This window comes from Lissotriton vulgaris, chromosome 3_1, assembly GCF_964263255.1.
Source record: "Lissotriton vulgaris chromosome 3_1, aLisVul1.2, whole genome shotgun sequence".
Lineage (NCBI taxonomy): Eukaryota > Metazoa > Chordata > Amphibia > Caudata > Salamandridae > Lissotriton > Lissotriton vulgaris.
In genome coordinates this window covers 871,174,943-871,187,718 of record NC_141689.1, presented here as the reverse complement: position 1 = coordinate 871,187,718, position 12,776 = coordinate 871,174,943, and positions in this window count along the sequence as shown.

Genomic DNA, 12,776 nt, shown 5'->3' with positions numbered 1-12,776 from the left:
GGGTGAGTGAGGGAGGGTGATTGTGGGTGAGGTGTTGAGGGTGAGGGTGAGTAAGGGTGAGGTGTTGAGGGTGAGGGGCTGAGGGTGAATGAGGGTGAGGTGTTGAGGGTGAGTGTGGATGAGTGAGAGTGAGTGTGAGTGAGGTGTTGAGGGTGAGGTGTTGAGGGTGAATGAGTGTGAGGGTGAGTGAAGGTGAGGGTGAGGTGTTGAGGGTGAGGGCGGGTGAGTGAGGGTGAGTGAGGTTGAGGGTGATTGAGGGTGAGGGGATGATGGTGTGAGGGTGACGGTGTGAGGCTGAGGGTGAGTGATTGTGGGTGAGGGTGAGGGTGTGAGGCTTATTGAGAATGTGTGTGGGTGTGTGAGGATGTGTGAGAGTGGGTGAGTGCGGGTGTGTGTAAGGGTGGGGGGTGTGTGAGGGTGGGGGCATGTGAGGGTGTGGTTGAGGTCATGATGTTGAGTGAGGGTGTGTGACGGTGTGAGGGTGAGTGAGGATGTGTGAGGTTGAGCGTGTGAAGGTGTGTGAGGGTGGGGGTGGGTGAGGGTGCGTGAGTCTGATTGAGGGTGAAGCGTTGAGGGTCAGTGAGGGTGAGGTGTTGAGGCTGAGTGAGGGTGAGGATGGTTGAGCGTTAGTGAGTGAGTGTGATTGAGTTGTTGAGGGTGAGGTGTTGAAGTTGAGTGAGGGTGATGTGTTGTGGGTGAGTGAGGGTGAGTGGTTGAGGGTGATTGAGTGTGAGGGTGAGTGAGGGTGAGGTGTTGAGGGTGAGGGGCTGAGGGTGAGTGAGGGATAGTTATTGTGTTGAGGTGTTGAGGGTGAGGGTGAGTAAGGGTGAGGTGTTGAGGGTGAGGGGCTGAGGGTGAATGAGGGTGAGGTGTTGAGGGTCAGTGAGTGTGAGGTGTTGAGGGTGAGTGAGGGTGAGTGAGAGTGAGTGAGTGAGGTGTTGAGGGTGAGGTGTTGAGGGTGAATGAGGGTGAGGGTGAGTGAAGGTGAGGGTGAGGTGTTGAGGGTGAGTGCGGGTGAGTGAGGGTGAGGGCAAGGTGTTGTGGGTGAGTGAGGGTAAGGTGTTGTGGATGAGTGAGGGTGAGGTGTTGAGGGTGAGTGAGGGTGAGTGAGTTGTTGAGGGTGAGGTGTTGATGTTGAGTGAGGGTGAGGTGTTGAGGGTGAGTGATGGTGAGTGGTTGAGGGTGAGCGAGGGTGAGGGTGAGTGAGCGTGAGGTGTTGAGCGTGAGGGGCTGAGTGCGAGTGAGGTGTTGAGGGTGAGTGAGGGTGAGGTATTGAGGGTGAGTGAGGGTAAGGTTTTGAGGGTGAGTGAGGGTGAGGTGTTAAGGGTGAGTGAGGGTGAGGTGTTGAGGGTGAGTGAGGATGAGTGAATGTGAGTGAGGGTGAGTGAGGGTGTGATTGGCATATGTGAGTCTTTAGCATGTGTTAATGTTGATTATAATGTAATGTTTTTTTTTTCTTTTTAGTATGTGTATAGGTTTTATAAGTATTTAGTGTATTTACTTAAACTGTCTTTTATTAGTGTTCTGGTAAAGAGTAGTACGCTATGTATTCCCTTTACGTTTGTTACGTAAGGGATGTTAGCGTTCTATTTTTTTGGTGATGGTGATGTAATGTTTAGCGTGACGTAATTTTTAGCCAATCGCAGCTCTACGTTGTGTGACGTAGCGTTGCATTTGACGTGCGTCAACGGGGCGTTTTCTAGATTGGTGTGAATGTTCGTGCGGTAAAGGTGTGTTATTCCTCCGTGGTTGTTGCTGCGTCGTTTGACTGGTAAGATGTACATGTTTTAACATTGAGGACATGAATTTGAATGTATTAATACTTGTGTGTATATACGTATTATTAATAATGTTTTATTAGGATGTATGAGTGTTTTATTTGTATTGCGCCTTGTGTATTATCGACTTTTGAGTTACAATATCCTTTAGTACTGTTGTAAAAGATAGATGCTTTAATAATGGGAATGTTTATAAATGTTACATAAAGCAATGTTTTTTTTGTATGTGTTATGTCTTTGAAATTGCGAACGTTGTAATTTCGCGCTCCCTTTCCTTGTGTTTGGCATTTTTATTCTTATTTATGCGAATGGTGGCTCGTGTTTAAGTTGATTGTTCGCCATGCATTGACTAATCTTTGCTAGTGTCTTCCTGGTATGTAGTTCCTGTAGTTTCGTTTCGCCTGAGGTGGCACTCTGATGTTTATTTTTTCTCTGACTTGGCTTTTTCTTGTGTTATTTGGACCCGTATGTGACTTGTTTCGCCGCTATGCTTTTTTTTTTGTTTGTTGCTTGTTGTAGTTAAAAGTATTATGTATGCACTGTTTATGTTCTCTTTGTGTGTGTTTTTTTTATATTTTCTACATTTCAGGGAATGAGCTGCTACGATCGACAGGTAATGACAATTTTATTTTCATATTATTAAAGAGTGCCTTTGTGAGTTCTTATACTTTTGTTTATGCATTTCCTTATTGTGATGTTAATGTAATTATTGTTTTCGGTCTTGCTTTGCTCGCATTTACTTTCTGTCTGGCTCCTCTCATTAGAGTGTGTTTTGTATTTTATCAATGGCTGCTATTTAGTTTTATTTTTTGCCATGGATTGAGTTCCGTTTTGCCGTACGTGTTTTTCGGTCGCACTTGCCTTGTGTTTAGTATTTTTCTCTTCCACGGCTTCCCTGATGTCCATTTCTGCAGCACGCAGCAATAGCACATTATTAACATTCGGCACCCCCACAGTACAATTGAGCAACATCAGATCATCACTCTTGGCCACTAGAGCAGTATTTAGCACACCCCCAGTCTCATTTAGACATAGTACTGCAGTACTGTACAGCACCAAAGCATGCTTGTATAGCTGTAATTGCGTGTGCAACGTAAAAAAAGTTGTTCTAAAGCGTGCACTTCCGGCTGGTGGTGTGTGTGACTGTTGAAAGCGTGGACTGATGCCTGTTTGTGTGGGTGTATGCATGGTGAAAGGATGCACTGATGACTGTTGTGTGTGTACGCCTGGTGAAAGTGTCCATTGCTAGCTATTGGTGTGTGTGCCTGTTAAAAGCGCACATGTTTGGATTGTATGACGTTTGTCTGCTGAGTAATGCTGTAGTGGTAATGAGTGGTGCTGTGGTGGTAAGTGTTTGTGTGTGGTTGTAGTGTGATAGTGTGTTGTTGTTGAATGATGCTGTTGTGGTGGTGCAGAGTGATGTTGGTGTGTTGCTGAGTGATGTTAGTGTGGTGCTTAGTAATGCTGTTGTTGTGATGTGTTGTTCTGTGCTAGTGATGAGTGGTGCTGTGTTGGTGTTTAATAATTACCACCACAGCATAACTCAGCACCACAACAGTTGCACTTCTCCCAACAATGGCATCACTGATGTCCACGAATGCAACACGCAGCAATACCACTTTATCTTTCTGCACCCCCACAGTACCATTGAGCAACAACACAGCATCACTCTGCACTACCACATCCGTATTTTGCACACCAACAGTCTCATTTATACATACTACTGCAGTACTGATGACTGTTGTGTGTGTATGCCTGGTGAAAGTGCCCATTGATAGCTGTTGTTGTGTGTGTGACTGTTAAAAGCGTACATGTTTTTATTGTATGACCTTTGTCTGCTGAGTAATGCTGTAGTGGTGATGAGTGGTGCTGTGGTGGTAAGTGTTTTTTTGTGTGGTTGTAGTGTGATAGTGTGTTGAGGGTGAGTGAGGGTGAGGTGTTGAGGGTGAGTGAGGGTGAGTGAGGGTGAGGTGTTGAGGGTGAGTGAGGGTGAGGGGTTGAGGGTGAGTGAGGTTGAGGGTGAGTCAGGGTGAGGCGTTGAGGGTGAGTGAGGGTGAGGGTCTGGAGGTGAGTGAGGCGTTGAGGGTGAGTGAGGGTGAGGCGTTGAGGGTGAGTGAGGGTGAGGTGTTGAGGGTGATTGAGGATGAGTGAGAGTGAGGGTGAGTGAGGTGTTGAGGGGGAGGTGTTGAGGGTGAGTGAAGTGGTGCTGTGGTGGTAAGTGTTTGTGTGTGGTTGTAGTGTGATAGTGTGTTGAGGGTCAGTGAGTATGAGGGTGAGTGAGGGTGAGGGTGAGTGAGGGTGAGGGTGAGGTGTTGAGGGTGAGGTGTTGAGGGTGAGTGAGGATGAGTGAGGGTGAGGTGTTGAGGGTGGGTGAGGAGTTGAGGGTGAGTGAGGGTGAGGGGCTGAGGGTGAGTGAGGTGTTGAGGGTGATTGAGGATGAGTGAGAGTGAGGGTGAGTGATGTGTTGAGGGTGAGGTGTTGAGGGTGAGTGAGGGTGAGGTGTTGAGGGTGAGTGAGGGTGAGGTGTTGAGGCTGAGGGTGAGGGGCTGAGGGTGAGTGTGGGTGAGGCGTTGAGGGTGAGTGAGGGTGAGGCGTTGAGGGTGAGTGAGGGTGAGGTGTTGAGTGTGATTGAGGATGAGTGAGAGTGAGGGTGAGTGAGGGGTTGAGGGGGAGGTGTTGAGGGTGAGTGAAGTGGTGCTGTGGTGGTAAGTGTTTGTGTGTGGTTGTAGTGTGATAGTGTGTTGAGGGTGAGTGAGTATGAGGGTGAGTGAGGGTGAGGGTGAGGTGTTGAAGTTTAGGTGTTGAGGGTGAGTGAGGGTGAGTGAGGATGAGTGAGGGTGAGGTGTTGAGGGTGAGTGAGGTTGAGGAGTTGAGGGTGAGTGAGGGTGAGGGGCTGAGGGTGAGTGAGGTGTTGAGGGTGAGGTGTTGAGGGTGATTGAGGATGAGTGAGAGTGAGGGTGAGTGATGTGTTGAGGGTGAGGTGTTGAGGGTGAGTGAGGGTGAGGTGTTGAGGGTGAGTGAGGGTGAGGTGTTGAGGCTGAGGGTGAGGGGCTGAGGGTGAGTGTGGGTGAGGCGTTGAGGGTGAGTGAGGGTGAGGTGTTGAGGGTGATTGAGGATGAGTGAGAGTGAGGGTGAGTGAGGGGTTAAGGGTGAGGTGTTGAGGGTGAGTGAAGTGTTGCTGTGGTGGTAAGTGTTTGTGTGTGGTTGTAGTGTGATAGTGTGTTGACGGTGAGTGAGGGTGAGGTGTTGAGGGTGAGGTGTTGAGGGTGAGTGAGGGTGAGTGAGGATGAGTGAGGGTGAGGTGTTGAGTGTGCAGTGTGGGTGTATGCCTATTGAAAGCGTGCATTGATAGCTGTTGGTGTGTGTGCCTGGTGAAAGCGTACATGTTCTGTTTGTGTGACGTTTGTCTGCTGAATAATGGTGTTGTGGTTATGAGTGGTGCTGTGTCGTTGTAGAGTGATAGTTTGTTGATGGTGAATGATGCTGTTGTGGTGGTGGAGAGTGATGCTGGTGTGTTGGTGAGTGATGTTAGTGTGGTGCTGATTAATGCATTTGTGATGATGAGTGGTGCTGCGTTGTTGATGAGTGGTGCTGTGTTGGTGTTAACTTATTACCACCACAGCATAACTCAGGCCCACAACAGTAGCACTTCTGACAACAACAGCATCACTGAGCACCACCAATGCAACACGCAGCAACACCACATTATCACTCTGCCCCCCCACAGTACTATTGAGCAACCACACAGCATCACTCTTGTATAGTTATTGTCTTTTTAAAAATGTAACAGCAACAGCTATTGTTCTGTATGTAGTATTGGCACATTGAACATTGTTTGAAAAAAATATACCCACCCAGAACGAAAATGACCATGCTACTGGATATGTTCAAAATATTATATTTATTTTCAGTAAACACAAATCAATAATTATTTATTTTACTTTGTCGAAAAATTGTAATTGTGAGGATTTTTACTTAATCACTTAAATCTTCCTCCGACTTTTCTTTAACAATTTTAGTAATTTTGCCATTGCAAAATATAACCTCACATGTTTGAGGCAAATAATGAAGTAGTGCTTCACCAATGTCATCCACCTCTTCGTCCAACATAAACCATTGTATAAGTGTTTGATTTTGTACATCCATCGATTGATAAATATCTGTGTTGGTTATTTTTGTTGTTAAGGTGCTCCAATCTCCATTTGTGCTTTCCACGCCATATATTTCGACGTTAATATTATCTTGTGGTGGTGTTGTTACCTGTTGTAGTAAATAAAAACATAGTTATTTTTTTTTCCCCAAAAATGTTACAGTGTGTCTCAGAGAGAGTGTTGTACAGAGGCAGTTGTAGAGAGAGGCAGTTGTAGAGAGAGGCAGTGGTAGAGAGAGGCAGTTGGAGAGAGAGGCTGCTGTAGAGAGGCAGTTGTAGAGAGAGGCAGATGTAGAGAGAGGCTGCTGTAGAGAGAGGCTGCTGTAGAGAGAGGCTGCTGTAGAGAGAGGCTGCTGTAGAGAGAGGCTGCTGTACAGAGAGGCTGCTGTACAGAGAGTCTGCTGTACAGAGAGGCTGCTGTAGAGAGAGGCAGTTGTATTGTAGAGAGAGGCAGTTGTAGAGAGAGGCAGTTGTAGAGAGAGGCAGTTGTAGAGCGAGGCAGTTGTAGAGAGAGCGTGTTGTAGAGAGAGCGTGTTGTAGAGAGAGCGTGTTGTAGAGAGAGCGTGTTGTAGAGAGAGCGTGTTGTAGAGAGAGCGTGTTGTAGAGAGAGCGTGTTGTAGAGAGAGCGTGTTGTAGAGAGAGCGTGTTGTAGAGAGAGCGTGTTGTATAGAGAGCGTGTTGTAGAGAGAGCGTGTTGTAGAGAGAGCGTGTTGTAGAGAGAGGGTGTTGATGAGAGAGCGTGTTGTAGAGAGAGCGTGTTGTAGAGAGAGTGTGTTGTAGAGAGAGGGTGTTGTAGAGAGAGGGTGTTGTAGAGAGAGAGTGTTGATGAGAGAGGGTGTTGATGAGAGAGGGTGTTGTAGAGAGAGCGTGTTGTAGAGAGAGGGTGTTGTAGAGAGAGGGTGTTGTAGAGAGAGGGTGTTGTAGAGAGAGCGTGTTGTAGAGAGAGCGTGTTGTAGAGAGAGCGTGTTGTAGAGAGAGCGTGTTGTAGAGAGAGCGTGTTGTAGAGAGAGCGTGTTGTAGAGAGAGCGTGTTGTAGAGAGAGCGTGTTGTATAGAGAGCGTGTTGTAGAGAGAGCGTGTTGTAGAGAGAGCGTGTTGTAGAGAGAGGGTGTTGATGAGAGAGCGTGTTGTAGAGAGAGCGTGTTGTAGAGAGAGTGTGTTGTAGAGAGAGGGTGTTGTAGAGAGAGGGTGTTGTAGAGAGAGAGTGTTGATGAGAGAGGGTGTTGATGAGAGAGGGTGTTGTAGAGAGAGCGTGTTGTAGAGAGAGGGTGTTGTAGAGAGAGGGTGTTGTAGAGAGAGGGTGTTGTAGAGAGAGCGTGTTGTAGAGAGAGGGTGTTGATGAGAGAGCGTGTTGTAGAGAGAGCGTGTTGTAGAGAGAGCGTGTTGTAGAGAGAGTGTGTTGTAGAGAGAGCGTGTTGTAGAGAGAGGGTGTTGTAGAGAGAGAGTGTTGATGAGAGAGGGTGTTGATGAGAGAGCGTGTTGTAGAGAGAGCGTGTTGTAGAGAGAGGGTGTTGTAGAGAGAGGGTGTTGTAGAGAGAGGGTGTTGTAGAGAGAGGGTGTTGTAGAGATAGGCTCTTTTTAGAGAGAGGCTGTTTTAGAGAGAGAGTGGAGAGAGTGTTGTAGAGAGAGCGTGAGTGTGTGTCTGTGTGTTGAAGTGATAGAGTAAGGGGTGCGTGAGAGAGCGTGTGTTCCTTACTTTTAATTTGCTGTGCCTTGTCGTGTTCAATATTTTCTGTCCATTAAATTCATGTACTGTGACATGAGTTAACATGACATATTCTCCAATGTTTATTGAGAATTCAGTAGCCTCTCTCCATAATGTGACTTTTATGTCATCAGTGGCATCTTTTAATGTAATAGATTTTATTGCCGTATTTTGTCCATTAATGAGTACAAGTTTACTTTCCTCTTCCTAAAAAGAAATAATAGTGTTAAAAATGTAAAAGCACAGAAGTAATACGTAATAATTGTCCAAGCATTGAAGACATAATTATTAAGGGCTATTGCTCTTTTCCAATGTACGGTGTTGTTCCCAAGTATGTTAAAAAATCTTGAACTCTGATGTCTCAGTTTGGCGCTCTTCTTTAAACACCTATCAACTTTACTTTTAGAAATGCAGTGTAGCTTTAGCTCACCTATTTACACATTGTTAATTGTTCTTATTTGGCTGCTGTACAGATCATTTATGATGGATAGAACCCCTCAGAAACATACCACCATATGTAATGTGTTACAGAGACCACACACAGAACTGCAGCCACTCTAAATGAAAGAACATCTAAGCATCAAATAGTACACATACACACAAAGACACACACACTGATAAAGGGAAAATAAATATTGTCAATGGCATAGACAACACCACACACACAAACGGACAACTCAAGCAGCGAGACCAACAGTATAAATCACCACAACTTACTTCTGAAATGGTCCCACACACTGTCATAAGACTTCTCAAAGATGCCCGCTTTATTTCTTTTATTGGCGAAGCAGATGGTGCAGGAGGCTGCAAAATGTTTTCCGCTTCTTGAATTAGTGCTTGAGTTATAGTCATTGCTGGAAATTTTGTTACTTTTGTTTGCTTAGTAATCAGAATTGTGTTGTTTTTAATTATAAAATTGCGTATAAGTAGTCCACAAGTTTTTTGTGTCTGCTGATATAAACTTTCCTGGTAGCACGTAGCTTTGATTGTTCCAGTTTTGTCTGCCAGAGCCAAATGAAAAAGTACTTTATTTTCTTGTTTTGCGTTTTTGTAATTAGTTTTGCTTGAGCACTTGATCACATTAACTCTTATGGGTTTTTCATACGGCTTGTTGTCATTTGTGGTAATGTTAGCAATTTCTTCAATAGTCAACATCTGAAATAGAAATATAGGTTACAACAAATGTTAAATACAAATCCATAGTGCTTTATGATCACTGTAATAGCATTCTAATATACCATAACTTTGAAGTATGTAATTGGTATATATATGATCTAAGATAGATTGGTAGTCTGTTGTGTAAGTATCTATAAGTTGTGTACATTGCAACTTACTCTCAAAGAACCCAATGAGTTTGTTAGTTTGTGAATTGCTTTGAGAGACATCCACATTGAAATCTCCCACAATGATGAATTTGTGTGCTGGGTAAAAATTAGTGATACTGGTAATAATTTCTAAAAGATCTGTAATAAGTTTCTGTGGTGGTTTGTAGACTATAATAATAAGGTAATCTGTGTACTGAATCTGTAATGTAAAATGTAAAATGTCTATCCCTTGGTGTGTTTCATAAATAGGTAATATCCTAAGCTCTTCCTTGTAGTAGAGTATCATCCCATGGTTAGTGTTGTATGTATGAAATTTATCAAATATCATGTGATCATATTGTTCTACATTAAAATCATTTGCAGTTGAGTTCCTTGTTGTGTTGATCTCAGTTAAGCAAATAATGTCTGCTTGCATTATGTTACTATCAGCTATCATTGATGTGAAATGCTTCTGAAGTGATCGTATATTGTGTGTTATAATATTGAAATGTGTTTTGTATGTATCTAATTGTGGGATTGTGATTTCAAGTTGCATTTCGGTCCTTAATCTTTCCATTTTCTCATTAACTTTTGGGTGTATTAGAATTTTAGTATCATCAAAATTCTTCACGTATATGTTCTGTATACATTTAGCTCTGCTTATAGCAACATAATGTAAATGATGAATTTTGCTGTTATTAAAGTGTATATAAAGTGGCTCTATAGTGTCCCCTTGTGTGCGATGTATAGTACGTGCTGATGCTTGTCGTAAAGGAAATTGCTTGCGTATAACAGTAATAAATTTCTTAGTGTATTGAAAATGTCTAGCTATAGCATGTATTGGTGTCCATGACTTTTCTATTTGTGAATGATATAAATGCTTATATTCTTGCCTTGCTTTTTGCCCAACACTAATATTGTCAAATGATACCCAGACTAGAAATGGAGTATTGTTAATAATGTCAACAAATTGGACTATACCAGTTGCGCCATTTGTTAAACCATCATTTAAATCCACATTGCAAGTTAAATCATAACGGAGCTGTAAAGCAATGTGTAATGTATGTGCAAGTCCCATAGTTTTTGTTGGATCCTTAGGCAATTGCTTTAGTATAGTTTTTTTGACATTTTCTGAAACATCTGAACTCACGGTATCGTTAGCTACTGTTATATACACTGGATAATCCTTGCTATGTTTATCCAAAACAATTCTGTTAATTTCATTAACTTCAACATTTGTAGACATAATGTATGGGATTGTTTCTAAGAGACTCTCATCAGGTGGCATTTCTCTTTGCTTAATTATTAGAATATCTTCTTTAGTATGCTTCCCTTCTCTTAATCTGTTTAGTAGTTCTGCAAATTGTAGATCTTCTTTTTGACGCATAATCTTCGTTAATTCAAAGAGTTTAAAATGTTCTTTCCATAAATTAATACTTAAAGGGCCATACAAATTATTAGAATCCTGAAAAATGTATCTGTCACAAACAGGTTTCAATTGGTAGAAGTCACCAATAGCTATAATAGAAAGTCCTCCAAATGGTTCATTTGACGACTTTATTTCTTGTAGTCTGTTATGTATAAAATTAAACATTTTTTGACCCACCATCGAAATTTCATCTATAATCAGAACTTTAACATGCATCATTTGCATTTGAAGTGAAGTTCTATTTTCATGACTTAGTGGTTTATAATCAAAACTTTGTGAGACTGGAATTTTGAAAGTACTATGCAATGTTTGCCCTTGAATATTATGTGCTGCTTTGCCTGTTGGAGCAGTAAGTAAGACATGTATATTATCAGGATTTTCACCTGCCTTTGTATTATAGTAGCGTAGTAATGTTTGATGTAGTGCAGTTATTAGAAAGCTTTTACCAATACCAGCCCCTCCAGTGCAGAAAGTATAGCATGGAGTACTTTTCGTTTTTAACAAATTCAAGTGATGGTAAACAAAATTGAGTTGTTGAGCAGTTAAGTTGTGCATTATCTGTTGGTATTTATCATCAGGTAGAATGGAGTTAGTTAAGCTTGTTTCTTCAGTTATTGTTCTAATTCCTAAATCTAATGACAAATCATATAGATGTTGATTTTCTTTATTATTCCCTTCATCACATACATTTTCTGTTGGTATTAATTGAGGTGATAGAGGAGGGGATATAATATTTTCATTCCACTCTTCATTCGTAATATTTCTAACTTCACCGTGATTATGGTTATATATTTTAACTTGTGAATCAACTACCTTTTTTACTAGTAGATACCTTTCAAAGTAAGTATCCTTGTTAGCGATAATTTTATGTTCTTCTCTCCATGGATAGTGCAACATTAATAGTTCTCTATAATATTCTTCTGGCTCTTTGTCTTTGTTAAATCTGCAAAAGCGTATAATTTTTCTCCGTTTGCGCTTACTTAAAGCATACTTGCTATTTATATTCTGCATACCTACATCCTCCTCAGTACATTCTATTTCAATTTCTTCCTCATCTGAGCTGTAAAAGTTTCTTTCAGCAAGTAAATCTTCAGAGTCATTTATTTCTCTGGTATATTTTTTTTTGCTGGAGTAATTAAAATTTGAGGCATAATCAGCTAAAGTACACATTTCTAATGTTTTGGGTCTCTTGCAGTACTTAGCAATAATATTTTCACATTGAATGTCAGTCGAATTTTCTGGCAATGAATTAATAGTTTCCATATCGCGCATTAAATAAGTTCTTTTTTCTGGAGGGCCAGTATTAATAAATACAAATGCCCGTGAACTTTTCCGTAATGGTATCTGAAGAATGAGATATGCTGCTTCTTGAGCACTAATTTCTGTGCAATTGAGGAATTTGTTCCCTATGTGTTTAAGTTGTTCTTTGACATTACTATTGTTTTTCACTTCTTTAGCAGCTTGTGCAATAAGTTTGCTAATTCCTCTTTGCGATTTGCTGATATATGAAATAATATAGACTGCACAAGCATAAGCATCTAGTACAAACTGCAAGTCTATGTTTGCTCGCCAAGCTTTTAAAATCGTACTATTGTAGTTATTAATGAAGCATTCATCTGGTGTTCTTTTTAAAAAAATTGTTGGCTTTTCTAAACTAGTTTGTATCGAAGTGATACATTCTTTATTATCCATCTTAATAACACCTAAGAAATCATCAAAAGAAAGTGTGCTAAAAGTAGCATTATTCATAGCTTCATGGATACGTTTTAGATTATCTTTCCATTGCCTATCTGTGCCTTCAAGTGTCAATGGCTCTAATATGAGAGTTTTTGACATAGGATATTTTGGGTATTGATATTTACATGTTCTTTTTTCTTTCCGGCGGCAATTTTTAGTGTGCCCATGCCTTTGTAAATTTATTAAAGGCTGTAAAACAGTGTCATGTGACTTATTACATTGAATATATTGCTCAATAAAATCATTGACATCTTCTAATGGCGACACACCATAGAGGGGTGCATTTTTTACCCATAGTAATGCATGTATATGTGGAGAACCTCTCTGTTGGAATTCTACTCTGTAAAAGTAGTCAACTATTTCCCCAATTGGATTTGTCCCGTTCATCAAAACACAATTAAACAATTTCCTCACTTGATAGTCAAACTGTCTAGCACATGTAATAGGATCTTCTTGTATTAATCGACATTTAGTTTCCCAAGACATGTTATTGAATTCCTCTTCTGTGCATTCATTTAAGTTTTTAACTCTCAATAATATATTTATTAAATGGTGCCATTTTGTTTCAGCAGCAGATAAAGTCAAGAAAAAAGTTGGTATTCCAAGTTGTCTTATCATAGCAAAAAGATCTCTTTTACAACTTTCCCAATAAGGAGGTGAACTGCGTATAGTTT